The sequence below is a fragment of the Melanotaenia boesemani genome, chromosome 3 (genome assembly GCF_017639745.1).
Source record: "Melanotaenia boesemani isolate fMelBoe1 chromosome 3, fMelBoe1.pri, whole genome shotgun sequence".
Taxonomy (NCBI): Eukaryota; Metazoa; Chordata; class Actinopteri; order Atheriniformes; family Melanotaeniidae; genus Melanotaenia; species Melanotaenia boesemani.
In genome coordinates, this window is record NC_055684.1 from 12,058,914 (window position 1) to 12,071,670 (window position 12,757).

At 40.3% G+C, this 12,757-nt stretch overlaps 1 long non-coding RNA gene across 1 annotated transcript; it reads left to right on the forward strand.

Annotated features, from left to right (window-relative positions):
- The first annotated feature begins 1,471 nt into the window (after positions 1 to 1,471).
- Positions 1,472 to 2,183, forward strand: LOC121636943. Its single transcript, XR_006009787.1, has 3 exons — positions 1,472 to 1,563; positions 1,632 to 1,895; positions 1,994 to 2,183. It is a non-coding gene; the product is annotated as an uncharacterized LOC121636943 (long non-coding RNA).
- Positions 2,184 to 12,757: the final 10,574 nt, after the last annotated feature.

Consider the following 12,757-nt stretch of genomic DNA (forward strand, 5'->3'; position numbering starts at 1 on the left):
GTATTCCTTAGCACCTTTATATCCAAAGCAATTTACTCCATCTATTACATACATTCTTTTGTTTTATGTGTGTTAGGTACAGTTCAGCTGACATCACTTTTTTGGTTAAATATTCCAACAACATCGGTCCATTTGAAAAGGCAATAAACTTCACGGAGAATCCAACATTTAGATGGGATGGCTGCTCCCTACAATCAACACCTTCATCTCAAAGCTTGACAGAATCAGAGCATCGCTGAGATTCTGCAAGCTGCTGATTGATGCCCTGCGAGATGGATTAAAGAAATGATTTGGGGAAATGATGTCTGACACAGAGCTAGTTGCTGCAGCCATTCTTCATCCAAAATTAAAAGAAAAAAATTTGGACTGGACTGCTGATAAAGAGGTCCTCAAACGGGTAAGAAAACGTTGCATAAGTTTAATCAATCAATCAATCAATCAATCAAAATTTTATTTATACACAGAAGACCTAAAACATTTAGCTCGTTCATTAAATTTGACAAATAACTTAGAGCAAGGTTGTTAAGACTTTTAAACTAACAGGCAAGACTGAGCTTATTGTCTTTCCAGCCAAACCTTCCTTACTGCCACAGATAAGAGCGCAGCTTGACTGTATCACAATTGTGCCTACGTCTTCTACTAGGAATCTTGATGTCATGGTAGACAACTAGCTGACTTTTAAGGACCCTACATGACTGATGTAGTGGAATTTTATTTATCAAAGATCACACACTAAGTGAGAATCAAACAAAGTATTTAATTAAGAGCTGATCAGCAATGAGAATCCCACAGTCAAAGAAGTTTTGGCTGCACGAGTCTGAACAGATGCATTTGGGTTTGGTTCATATAGGCCAGCATGAGCTGATCACATCAAGGTAAATCATTAGTACTCTGTTTCAAAGGAATGTTAGAAGATTGGAAGGGGAAGTAAATGGAGCTCACTCAGTTCTTATCTGGGTAGAAGTCATCCTCCTTCCTCAGTAAAACACAAGACAAGGTTTTGTAACAATACAAAGTGCAGACATGTGTATAAAATTTTCCATCACAATCCACCCCTTTGATTAAAATGCAACATATTAATCACACATGAAGAGAAAATTTACTCAAGGGACTCTAAACCACTAGCATCATAGTGTGGCAAGACAGGTTGTCACCTCTCTTACTCACTGGAGTGTTCACCTTCCCTCCCCATTTGGCATGCAACAGGTGTGGCCTGTTGTGGTGATTGCTGGGTTGAGCAGGCAGCCCTTTTATATGAGAGCAGGTGCCTGCTCTTCAGCATGCCTTCACTCATACGGCTGTGTGTCAGCAGTTGGTCTGGCTGGTTTTGCCTTGGACTCTACTCTGGATTGTAAGTGCCATCTCTTGCCTGAGTGATTGGGGTTTGTCGGTCTCTGGGTGTTACACCTGCTCAATCTCCCTGCAGTGTTGTGGTCTGCTGGCTGTGGCCGGGCTGGCCTGCGTCTCATGTTCAGCTTAAGTGAGCTGATTTTGTCTGCTCCCTGGATGGTATCATCTGGCTGTGTCTCCTTCCTCCCTGCATGAGGGGGAGCTTGTCACCTGGTAAGACTCCTAACTGTAACTTCCTGATCTACTTTGAACAACAAACTAACATACCTGTTCTTCTTTAGGCATAGAGGTTGACTGTGCGCTGCAGCGTGTCGTCCCTTCCCGCAGTGCTCCTGGCTACACTGCTGTCTTGTCTAGATTCGGGGTTTGGCTCACCCTGGGTTTTATTAATCTTAATTGCTGCTTTTAAGAACTGCCAGTCCTGTGTCTTCTCACCCTGGAATCCAGCAATATGCCTGGCTCACCAGTTGTGGTTCCAGGGGGCGAACGTTAGGACCTCACCTACTCTGGTGACTAAGGGCAAGATTGAGCTCGTTGGTCCCACGGTACAGCCTGCTTCCTGGACTTTTGTGTGGCTTTATTTTTGTTTGTTTGCTGTGGTTTGGTTTGAATTGTGTTGTATTAATTTTTGTCCATTTTTCAGGTTGTTCGTTGTTTACCTCCCAGTTCTCCACCCCTTGGTACCAAGTGGTTGAATTCTTTTAATTGTTTTAGTAGCTACTGTTAATAAACTAATTTTTAAGGTCAATCACATTCTGTTGTCCTGGTGCATCGGACCTGCGTGTCTTATTATTGGGGTGAAATTCCCCAGTTGGCGTTGTCGGTTTAGAATAGTTTTGATTTCCTCTCATCCCCCTTTTCCCCGCTCGCCACACTATGTTAAAATTTCATATTACTAGTCCATCAATTAAAAATCCAACCAACAGATAATCTTTCAGCAGCACGGCACTGAAATGTCACTGGCTCAGAGCAACAGGGTTTTGTCACAGGGAATCATATCATAGATCATATTTCAGTTGAAGCGTAGCAGTTTCCATATGCTGCAGGAGGTACGAAATCAAATGTGGCAAATTTACACAGTGTTATGATGTTTTTGCTCCATGATACAGGAAATTGATTTTTCATGACCAATGTACAAAAGAAGTTTGCTGGAGCATTATTCAGATTTATGAAATCTTAGACAAGATTATATTTTACCACTGTTGGGTTGGAGTAGGAGCTAGTCTAGTTATGAATCATTGCTAATATATGTCCATGGACAATTATTAATATTAATTGAAATTAATGTGAAACATTATTTGATGAGCACCACGGGAAAAAGTTCCAGAACTAATAACTACATTAACATCAGTGGGGGCTGCATGTCTGTATGTGTCAATCTGGAGAGATATGATGAACAAACAATTAAGGCTATGAATCCAAGCACTGACTTTTACAACCAGCAGTTATCTCACTCAATATTTTATGTGAGAAATGGATCTTTTTAATCTCGTTTTAAGTTGTTGTGTGTTGTACAGTTGTATTTGTTTCCAGAGCCAAATGGACAATAAAGTAGCCTGAGTCTGAATCACAAACAGCTTCTCCTTTATAATTATAGATTTATTATTGTAAAGCACAATTATTATTAAACAATTACTGTGTAAGAAACATCTCCTCGATGCACTGGTACGCATCATCAATGATGTTTCCTGTCGTCATCGGGTGTTTTCGGGTCTTGTAACTTCGCCCAGATGACCCAGCTGGGGATGATCAGACCCCAACTTGTGTACCAGTAGCTACCCACAGATCAGCCCTCTTAATCCACAGCCACCTCGTGGCTTTCTCAGCAGCTTCACAAGCGGCCTGGATGGCTTCCATCTTGGATGCTACTGTAACACCCAACCTACCAAAGATTTGCAGAGTGGGCTTCCTGCAAAGCCTCTACATCCCATTTCTATTAACTATACTAGCTCCTAGTTCTTGGTGTTTTTCCTTTCATTTTCCTTCTTTTTTATTGTTTAAAAAAGAGGTATTTTAATAGACAAACATCATTATGAATTAGAAATAACTTAGATCTTTACATAGTCCTTTTCCACCCCCAATTCCCACCAAATGTGCCGAAAGATGAATATAGGAACTGTTGGAGAAAATCTTCAAAATGCACAAGTTATAAAGAACAGGTACTTGTTCCCACATTCTTAAAATAAGCAGGTACTAATTTCCCACTTTCCTAATTAATCAGGTACTGTTCCACACAATTTCTTTATACCTTTTTCTTTAGGTTCTTCTCCTACGTGTTCTTTGATGGATCAAAATATGACAGACTACTTCTCTCAGTTAACTAATTTATTAATTAGAATTGATATGAGAAATGTGCAAATACAGAATTCTGGATTGGTATTATCTGTCCCCTGGACTAATACAATATGGAGTCTGCTGCCGTCACAGTCAGAACTCCCTCTAACTGATCCTGGAATCCTTCATATATGGGTATGGCTATACACAGTTTTTGCTGACTAATGCTGCAGTTGCAGAAGTCGGGTCAGCTGCAGTCACAGGTCGACCACATGAAGATATCTACAGCCTTCCTTGTGACCCCCCATCTGCTTGTGTCCTAAAAAGCAGGAAGAAGAAGACAATACACAGACAAGCAGGAGATTTCCTCTGGACTCCGGTTAACTTAGACATTTCCTTTAAGTGTAACATTCCACATGTTGTTTTACCAGCAGACACAATTAGTCAGCCCCTCACATGTTCTTCTTACTCACCCCATATGAAGCACACTTAAGTAATTCCTTGATGAGTATCCCAATAAATTTATTTACAGAACGGGCAAACAAACAAATAAATAAATAAATGAGAAAAAAAAAAGATAATACATAAAATTAATATAAAAGGATAAAAGAAACAATATCACAGTTCATTAATGAAAAGTCTTATCAATTAGTAATGATTCTTCACATTTATTACCCTGTAGGCATGTCCATTTTCCACCACTTGTACAGGAAAAACCTATGTTCATCTTAACCCAAATATTTCCCTATTTCAATTAATGCGTTAATTTTTTTTTTTTTATTATTATTATCACATGTAAACGCACATTTTTTTTTATCTTCAAAATTCTTGCTCTGAACACAGAGAAACCACATGCAGGGGCTTTGCTTTGTGTCTTCCCCCATGTCTTGTCCTGCTGCAGCGGTGCATCTGGTGTAACCAGGAGAGAATGGATTTACTAAAATGAAGAGTTTTCTCTTTGTCCATCAAAACCCACGCAAACAGGCAGAAAATTCTGATTTTTGGACAGGTAACTGCCCCCAAAAGACAATGAGAATTATTTTATTTTATTTTTTTAATTTAACTAAATGTGTTGTTTTCCTGGTGAATATAACTTTTGATGCAAGACAGAGATAAGACATTTTCTGACTATGTTTTACAAACGTGAATGTGACCCATTGTTTCTCGCGGGGTTTCCCTTGAGACTTGGCGCAAGACTTTGATAAGCCTTTTGCCTCGGTGTTATAAATATGGCGGCGTCCTTTCAGCACAAGAGCAGACGTGGGACTGTGGGGGAAATGCAGTAGATCTCTGCAGTTATGGGCTTAACCGCTTTCAGACTTTGTTTTATCTTAAACTGTTGGAGATTTACTGTCATGCCTTCTAGGTGTAGATGCATGTACCGTATCTGATACCATCCCACGATATATGGCCACTACGAACCAGGGACTGGTAAGTGTCGGAATTGTTTGTAGCATACTAATGCTAGTGCTAACATGCTATGGCTAATGTCTGTAGTAAATGATGTGTGGGAAATGTTTGTATAGCACGGGCGCTTACTACTTTCCTCTTTATTGTTCTAATTATGATGTTGAACACTACTTAAAACTAAAATGTTTTATATGTTGTAGTGTGGATATAAGAAGTTAAGATGCATCTGACTGTTCAATTTACAGAGTACTCTATTATTTAATATCTTATAGTCTAAATACCATTTATTTGACGATGGAAAAAGGGTATTTATGTGACAATTTATAATCATGTCCATGAAGAAATTGACAAAGATAATGCAAATGAAGATGATAATGCTATTGAATGCTATTTATTATATTGATGTTTAAAGTATTAGAGATTATTTTTGAGCATTAGGAAATTATGTTAAGTTCATTGATGGTAATCATTAGTCCTGTTTATGCAGGCCAGGTGTCAAAGCCAGCTTTCAAGACCAGGTTTCAAGGCCAGGGTCCAAGATTGGATTCTCCAGGCCCAGGATCCAGGATTACAACTCATACAGGATTACCATAAATTGTGATGGCGAGCTGAAAGGATCTGGAATGTGAATTGTGCATGGTTCTATCTCCGGTGTAGTAGGAAGCACCACAGTACACTTATTGTATGAACTATCATTAACTGAAAGACAGTCCAAGAAAGGGGTATAAGGCTTTGGTTATACCAGCTTCTGAAATATGTTCAGAAGAAAAAGTTCATTTCAATATTGAACCAATTCTTTCTTTGTGTCAATGTGTAAATAGTGTATATATGTGAATACGTTTCACTTACTACACTCTTGTCCTCTCAGCGTGTGTGATTTATTTACAACTGTGATCCTCCCTGAGTTGACCTTTGAAACTTCTGATCTAGCCTAGCATCATCAATACTATTAATTATCATAGTAAATGTGTATGTGGCAGTGTGTATGCTACATGAAGCATAACATGTGCCTTGGTCATCTTGGTCATTGAGAGATGAAACTTACAGTTGTGGTGTCTTTGAGGTGTGTGCTTTCATTAGAGGTATAGTTTGTCCGTGTTCATGCCATCAGGTGGACGTTGGGACTTTGTGTACCTGGTCTTTTTATTGCTTGTTGTTTTAACTGTGTTTCAAGGTCATAGAAATTGTTTTTACTGAGCTGTTAGCTGAGATTCTGGACTTTCTGTGAATACCACACATGTTTAGAGTTACATTTACAGACCTGACATTACACCCGTAAAACTGGATGTTAACCCCTTAACACCAGGTAGCAGAGGGTGCAGGCGCAAGAGGTTAAGCTGAACAGTCAAGCTAAGAATGCAAAGTTAGACAAGAAACGTGGATAATGAACCAATAAAGGTGCATGGATCAAAGTTATTGTGCATACTGTGAATATTTATCTCTCCTAACAATCTGTATGCTGTGAGATTCTAATCCTGATTTCTGTCTGTTCACCCGATGGCTGACATTCATCAAATATTTACTTTACCATAAATATCTTTGATGCCCTATGGATAAAGAAACAGATGAAGAGAAAGAAAGTAGAAGAGATCAAAGAGAAGAGGACAGCGACAAGAGGACATGAGAGAGAAGGAAGGGTTTGTGTGAAACATAAGTTTCTCATATTTTAAGATAAATTTTGGTCTTTATTTTGGTATCTTGAGATGTGTGATAACAGTCTCTTTATTGTTCTGTGTTTAGCTTCTGCACCAGCTGCAAGTCACAGCCCTTTCTTAAAGTGAGGTATGAAAGCATGGAAACTAATTTCTTTAGACAATGTTTTTGTAATCTGGTGCATTAATACAGAAAAATAGGCTTTTAATGTCTTTATTTTTACAATAAAAACTACAGGATTGTAAGTAGAGATGATTTCATTTATCCAGTTTACTCCAAATCAAAATAAGGTGGGCTAGTCGTTAATATAAAAATCCCGAGCTGAAAATTGATTCCACTCTAGCCCTGCATACACACACACACACATCTATGTGTCCTGGGTATGATGTTGAACTGCAACCGCAGGCTACAAAGCGAAAGAACCTTACCCCGGCATGGGCATTTGGCCAAGGAAACATCCCTACTGACAGATTTGGTCGTCATTGATGCCTTTATGGTACTTCTGATGGTACATAGTCTGGCCAACAAGTCAAAGTCAAAACAAATCTGACAGGAGAGGGAAACTCTGATTCGACCTGCTGTTTGGTAGGTTATTCCTCTTTAGGAACAGGGTGGGAGAAGGAAACTGACCCAAAATCCACCTGCTGCTTTGCAGGCTATCCCTCCTTAAGCAAAGGCTAGGTGATGTATTGACCAAATACAAAGATGCACCTTCCTGGGTCGGATCACATGTGGCAGTACCTGCAACCAGTGGGGCAATGACCCTCTGAAACAGAGAGAGTAGTGAGAGGACTACACAACTGCTCAACACCTAAAACATCTGTGTGCTTATAAAGCATGCAGTTACCATGCCCAGAGCACAACCATACCACCCCTTTCTAAGGGTGCCACTGCTCAAAGCCTTCCCCAGACAGGCTGTTGGTGACCACACTTTCCTGGCCATCCACCTCAGCGGTTGAAAAGAGAGTAAAATTCAAATGAAAACCCTTAATCTTTGGAATGTCAGCACCCTGCATGAGAGAGGAGACTGACCAATGTGCCGCTCAGTTTTTCTTTGTGGGTAAAAGAGAGATAGATCATCAGCCCCTTCTCTACCCAAGATTTGCTAATGGATCAATACCAAGAGTGCAGCACGATGTGCTTCACTGAGACATGGCTTCACGCAGACGTACCGGACCAAAGTGTGAACCGACCCAGCTTCAGGACTGTTTGGGTGGGCAGAGATGTTACGAATGGAAAAAGGAAAGGTGGCACAATGTTGCAGATTAAACACCCAGATGCGCTCTATGCATCACTAGTGATTTTAATCATGTCACCCCAGACTCCATTCTACCGGCTTTCCATCAGTATGTTGATTGCCCCAGTAAAATTCTAGATCTGCTTTAAGCAAACATTGCAGCAGCCTACACAGCTTGCCCCCTTCCCCCGCTGGGAAGATCAGACCACAACTTGATGAGGTTAACACCTCGATGGCCACAGGTACATTGTTTTTTTTGTTCTGAATTAATTATTCAGAATAAAATAATTCAGAATTAAAGTATTCTCTTTCACATTTACATGGAAATAGTAATTCCAAACTGAGGTTTGCATGGAAAACACTAATCGTCTTTATTCATTTCCACTTTAGATCTGGGGGATGGGAAAGGTTCTGATTGGACAGGGGACGGATGTGACGCATTCACGTCAAACTCTAGTTCATGCTTCTTTTCATTTATTCTACAACATGGAAGACCACATAATAAGAACAAGTTTTGCTCTGATGATGACTTTAGTTTTGAAGCAGCAGCTTGACGCAAGCATACTACTTCCATTTGGTCTGCTGAGGACGAGAAGGGAAGTAGAGTACTGTACCGTCATCGCACCAGGACAAGGAAACGAGCATGCGCAAAACATAATAAATACATTCATACATAATCAAGGAATTATTAAATTTGGATTTAAAATGCATTATTTTTGCATTAAAGTTTAATTCAGAATGGCCATTTTCATTTATTTACAACTGTGATCCTCCCTGAGTTGACCTTAGAAACTTCTGATCTAGCCTAGCATCATCAGTACCATTAATTATCATAGGTTGATGTGGATCACCCCGCAAAATCAATCATTGTTTCCTTATTCTATCTCTGGGATTCCCTGAAAGTTTCATCAAAATTCGTCCATAACATTTTGAGTTACATTCTTGCTGTGAGGCTGCAGTGCTAACCACTACAACACCGTGCAGCCCTTAGATATAAGATTTAACTTTTAGATTTAAGATTCAAGATTTAGATATATTTTTTAAGATTTAAATATAAGATTTAACATTTAGATATAACATATAACATTTAAATTTAGATTTAAACATTTAGATTTAGATTTAAACATTTAGGTTTAGATATAGATAGATAGATAGATAGATAGATAGATAGATAGATAGAAGTACTTTATTCATCCCAAGTTGGGAAATTTAGGTGTTGCAGCTGTACAGTCATTTAGCAGTTGTGCTTCTAAAGGTAGCAAAATAAAAACAGTATAAAAAATTTCTATATCTACAAAAGACTCATACAAGGAGGTATTTAGCTATACACAGTAAGAAGTGAGAATAGCCAGCAAATAATATAGTCCAGTGCAATAATATTTAATATTTAGATTTAACATATATCATTTAGATTTAGATGTTCTATTTGACCATTATATATGTGGTTAACAGTTATGTTAAATGCAGGAACATGTAGGAAAAATGTGCTAAATGTGAGAAAAGTGAGATAAATAATGAAAATGTGTCCGCTACAACTTTTACACTGAATTTTTGCACTTGGCACCCCATAGCTCTCTACCAGCCACATGGAGAGGATATCAATCATTTGACTGCATCACCAATTACATCAAATTTTGTGAGGATACCACTATGCAAACCAGAACCGTCTGCTGTTTCCCCAACAACAAGCCCTGGATCACCAGCAACCTGAAGCATCTTCTCAATGAGAAGAGGCGAGCCTTCTTCTGAAAAAATATGTCTATAAAGAGTCCATTCACTTGCTGGAGGAATTACATTTAATAATATAATTTCAGTTCTATCTATTGTCTCTGTGGTTTTATCAAATATCCCATTCTCAACCTGAACTTTAGATATGTGTCCACAATTTAATAAATTTGACATAAGGGTTGCAACTCCCATCCTATGGTAAGATTTATAAGAGGAGGCGAATGCATGACGAAAATCCCTTCTTTGTCATTTTGCATGTTCAAATTTATTCATATGTGTTTTCAAGGGGAAGGCAATCTCAGTCTTTTTATTTTTTAATTTTAACTAAATTGTACTTCTCTTAGTGGACATCCATTCACATTAAAGGAACTTATTTTTAACAGACTACTCTTGCGTTTTACTTTTGTTAAACTCAAAAAGCTATTCTTGTCACAGTATGTGGAATGTGAGGTCCCAAATGCCGGCTGACAATGCAGCAGGCAGACCAGTGCAGGAACAAGCTTTTAATGACAAGCACTAACCTTACAAAGACAAAAACTGGGGAAACAAGGCAGAAACATTACAGTAACATGACAAGTAACTGGAAAAGTGAAAAGGAAACCGAAGGGTGTATATATAAACACAATAAAACATGTTTAAACAAGTCTAAACATGACTAGGAAAACCTAAACCAAAACCCAGAGACCATGGCAATTCCTACCGTCAAGTTCAAAATTAATTAACTTCACAATTTCCCCACATGAAGTTTGCTCACTTCTTCTGTCTTGGGACAAATAAATCTCATACCAATCGAGGCTGCAATGCTAAGGCCCAAAGAGCTTTTCCATGACGGTGATACTTGATTTGGGGCCACCTTTGGCCTTCACATATTTCCTCCCATTTCTTGCTTCAGCTTCATTATGTCTCATATTAGTCTTTGCAATCTCACCTTTAATATCTTCAAACTGACATTAGCACCATCTGCAACTTCGACCACAGCGCCAGCTTCCAAAGCAACACCAGCATCTCCAGTGGTGGCAGCTTCAAAACAGACACCAGCTGACCTATTCCCCAGTTTGGATTGCATTTATTTTTGAACAATGTACATCATCTTGGAATTTGCTCCTGACTTTAATAAATGATCCAGTAAATGTGATTGCATCATGTTTTTATGTGTTCAGGTGCTGGGGGCAAAAGAGCCACTCCTGAAATTTACTGCACTCTGGACAACTACAAGGCAGAAGTTAATTATTTCTGAAGTTGATTAGATGCTGATTTAGATTCACACTGAGAGAAAATTTCACATATCAGCCTACGATGGGAAAATGCTACTTGTCTACAAATTAAAATGCTGACATTACAGAATACATGACTGTGATGACATTAATATTAAAAATGTGTTTTTAATGGAAGTAATGAAGGTGTCTAGTACTATACTACTACTACGTACTATCCCAGGGTGCCATCTTTCCCAGCCGTCAACTGTCTCTCCAGGAGTCGCTAAACTGTTCTTGGTTATCACCTAGTCTCTTCCTAGGAGACTAGGTGATAACCAAAGCACAGCCAGGATTTAACTATATAAGTACCACGAGGATGGGTTGCAGCAAATTATACTTCACTTGATAAAAACTATTGTTTAACATTATCTTACTATATACCTGTACACTATACAGTAAAGACAATCACCTGTGTTCATGGGTGGGTGATTGTGTGTGTGTGTGTGTGTGTGTGTGTTGGGGGGGGGTGTAAGGGTATCACTGCAAAGTGGAGTTGAGAAAATAAAGTGTCATGGGTTTCCACACGTTGGGGCTTCCTCCGCCCCTTTTCCCTTATATGGATGTGAGGCGGATCCTGTGATTAAGGCTGCGCAGCTGAGGAGAATCGGGCTCATCACGTCACCTGCATAAAGATCCCTGGCTGACCTTCAGTCTTCGCTGGATCGTTGCTACTGCTAGTGGTAACCAGCCGATTTCTCTTCTGAGTCTGAAGTCACTTTACCTGTGTTCTGACCTGCCTGTGTTTCTCTCCCAAGCACCCTGCCTGGAAACTGCAGCTGACTCACACGGACCCTGTCTGCCCGCTCTCCACCTCATCCAGTCTGCCCGCTCTCCGCCTCGACCTACAAGGAACCCATTCGACCTGTCACCACTTGTCTCAATAAACTCTTCACTAAATTCCTACCGTGATCTCTCTTCCTTGGGTCCAAGCTTCAACCGTGACAGAACGATCCAGCCAACAACATGGACCCATTGGAACAATCATCCACAGACACCAGAAAACCAGATGCGGGCAGTGAGTTATTTTTTGCTGTTTCATCACAAGGAAACCTTCTTGGACAACACTCCCAGGTACTTCGTTCCCTCAATGATAGCCAACAAGCATTACAAACCCAGCTAAACGACATCACCACCCAAATGACAACCATGCTTAACCAATTATCCCAGCTCTCCGCTCCCACAGCTTCACCGTCTGGCTCCATGTTACCTCCGACCCCTCCAATCCATGAAGTCCATGTTCCGGATCCCAAGCCATTCACTGGGGAGTTGGGTAAATGCAGAGGGTTCCTCCTACAATGTTCTCTTGTGTTCGATCAGAAACCAGTCACCTATGCCACTGACCGATCTAAGGTTTCTTTCATTATTGGTCTGCTAGCCTCCAGAGCGCTTACTTGGGCAGAAGCCTATTTAGAAACCACGCCGCTACACACCCTGACCTACAGAGAGTTCACAAACGAGCTAAAGAAGGTGTTCGACGACCCGGTGCGAGGTCGGGAGTCGGCCAAACGACTCATGACATTAAAACAGGGGGCTTCGAGTGTGGCAGAATTTTCTGTAGAGTTCCGGACTCTAGCAGCAGACTCTAAATGGAACCCTGCGGCTTTAATTGACCATTTTTTGAATTGCTTGTCAGAAACCCTGAAGGATGAGCTGGCAACTCGGGATCTCCCGGGGACCCTGGATGAACTGATAGACCTGGCAGTCAGACTAGACAACCGTCTCCGAGAGAGGCGCCGGGACCGTAGGGGGCCCTATTCAGTCCCAGCTCCGGGAGAAGTCTTGACCCCTTCACTTCGACCTCCCACGGACTCCTTTCCCACGTCTTTCTCCACTGAGGAGCCCATGCAGG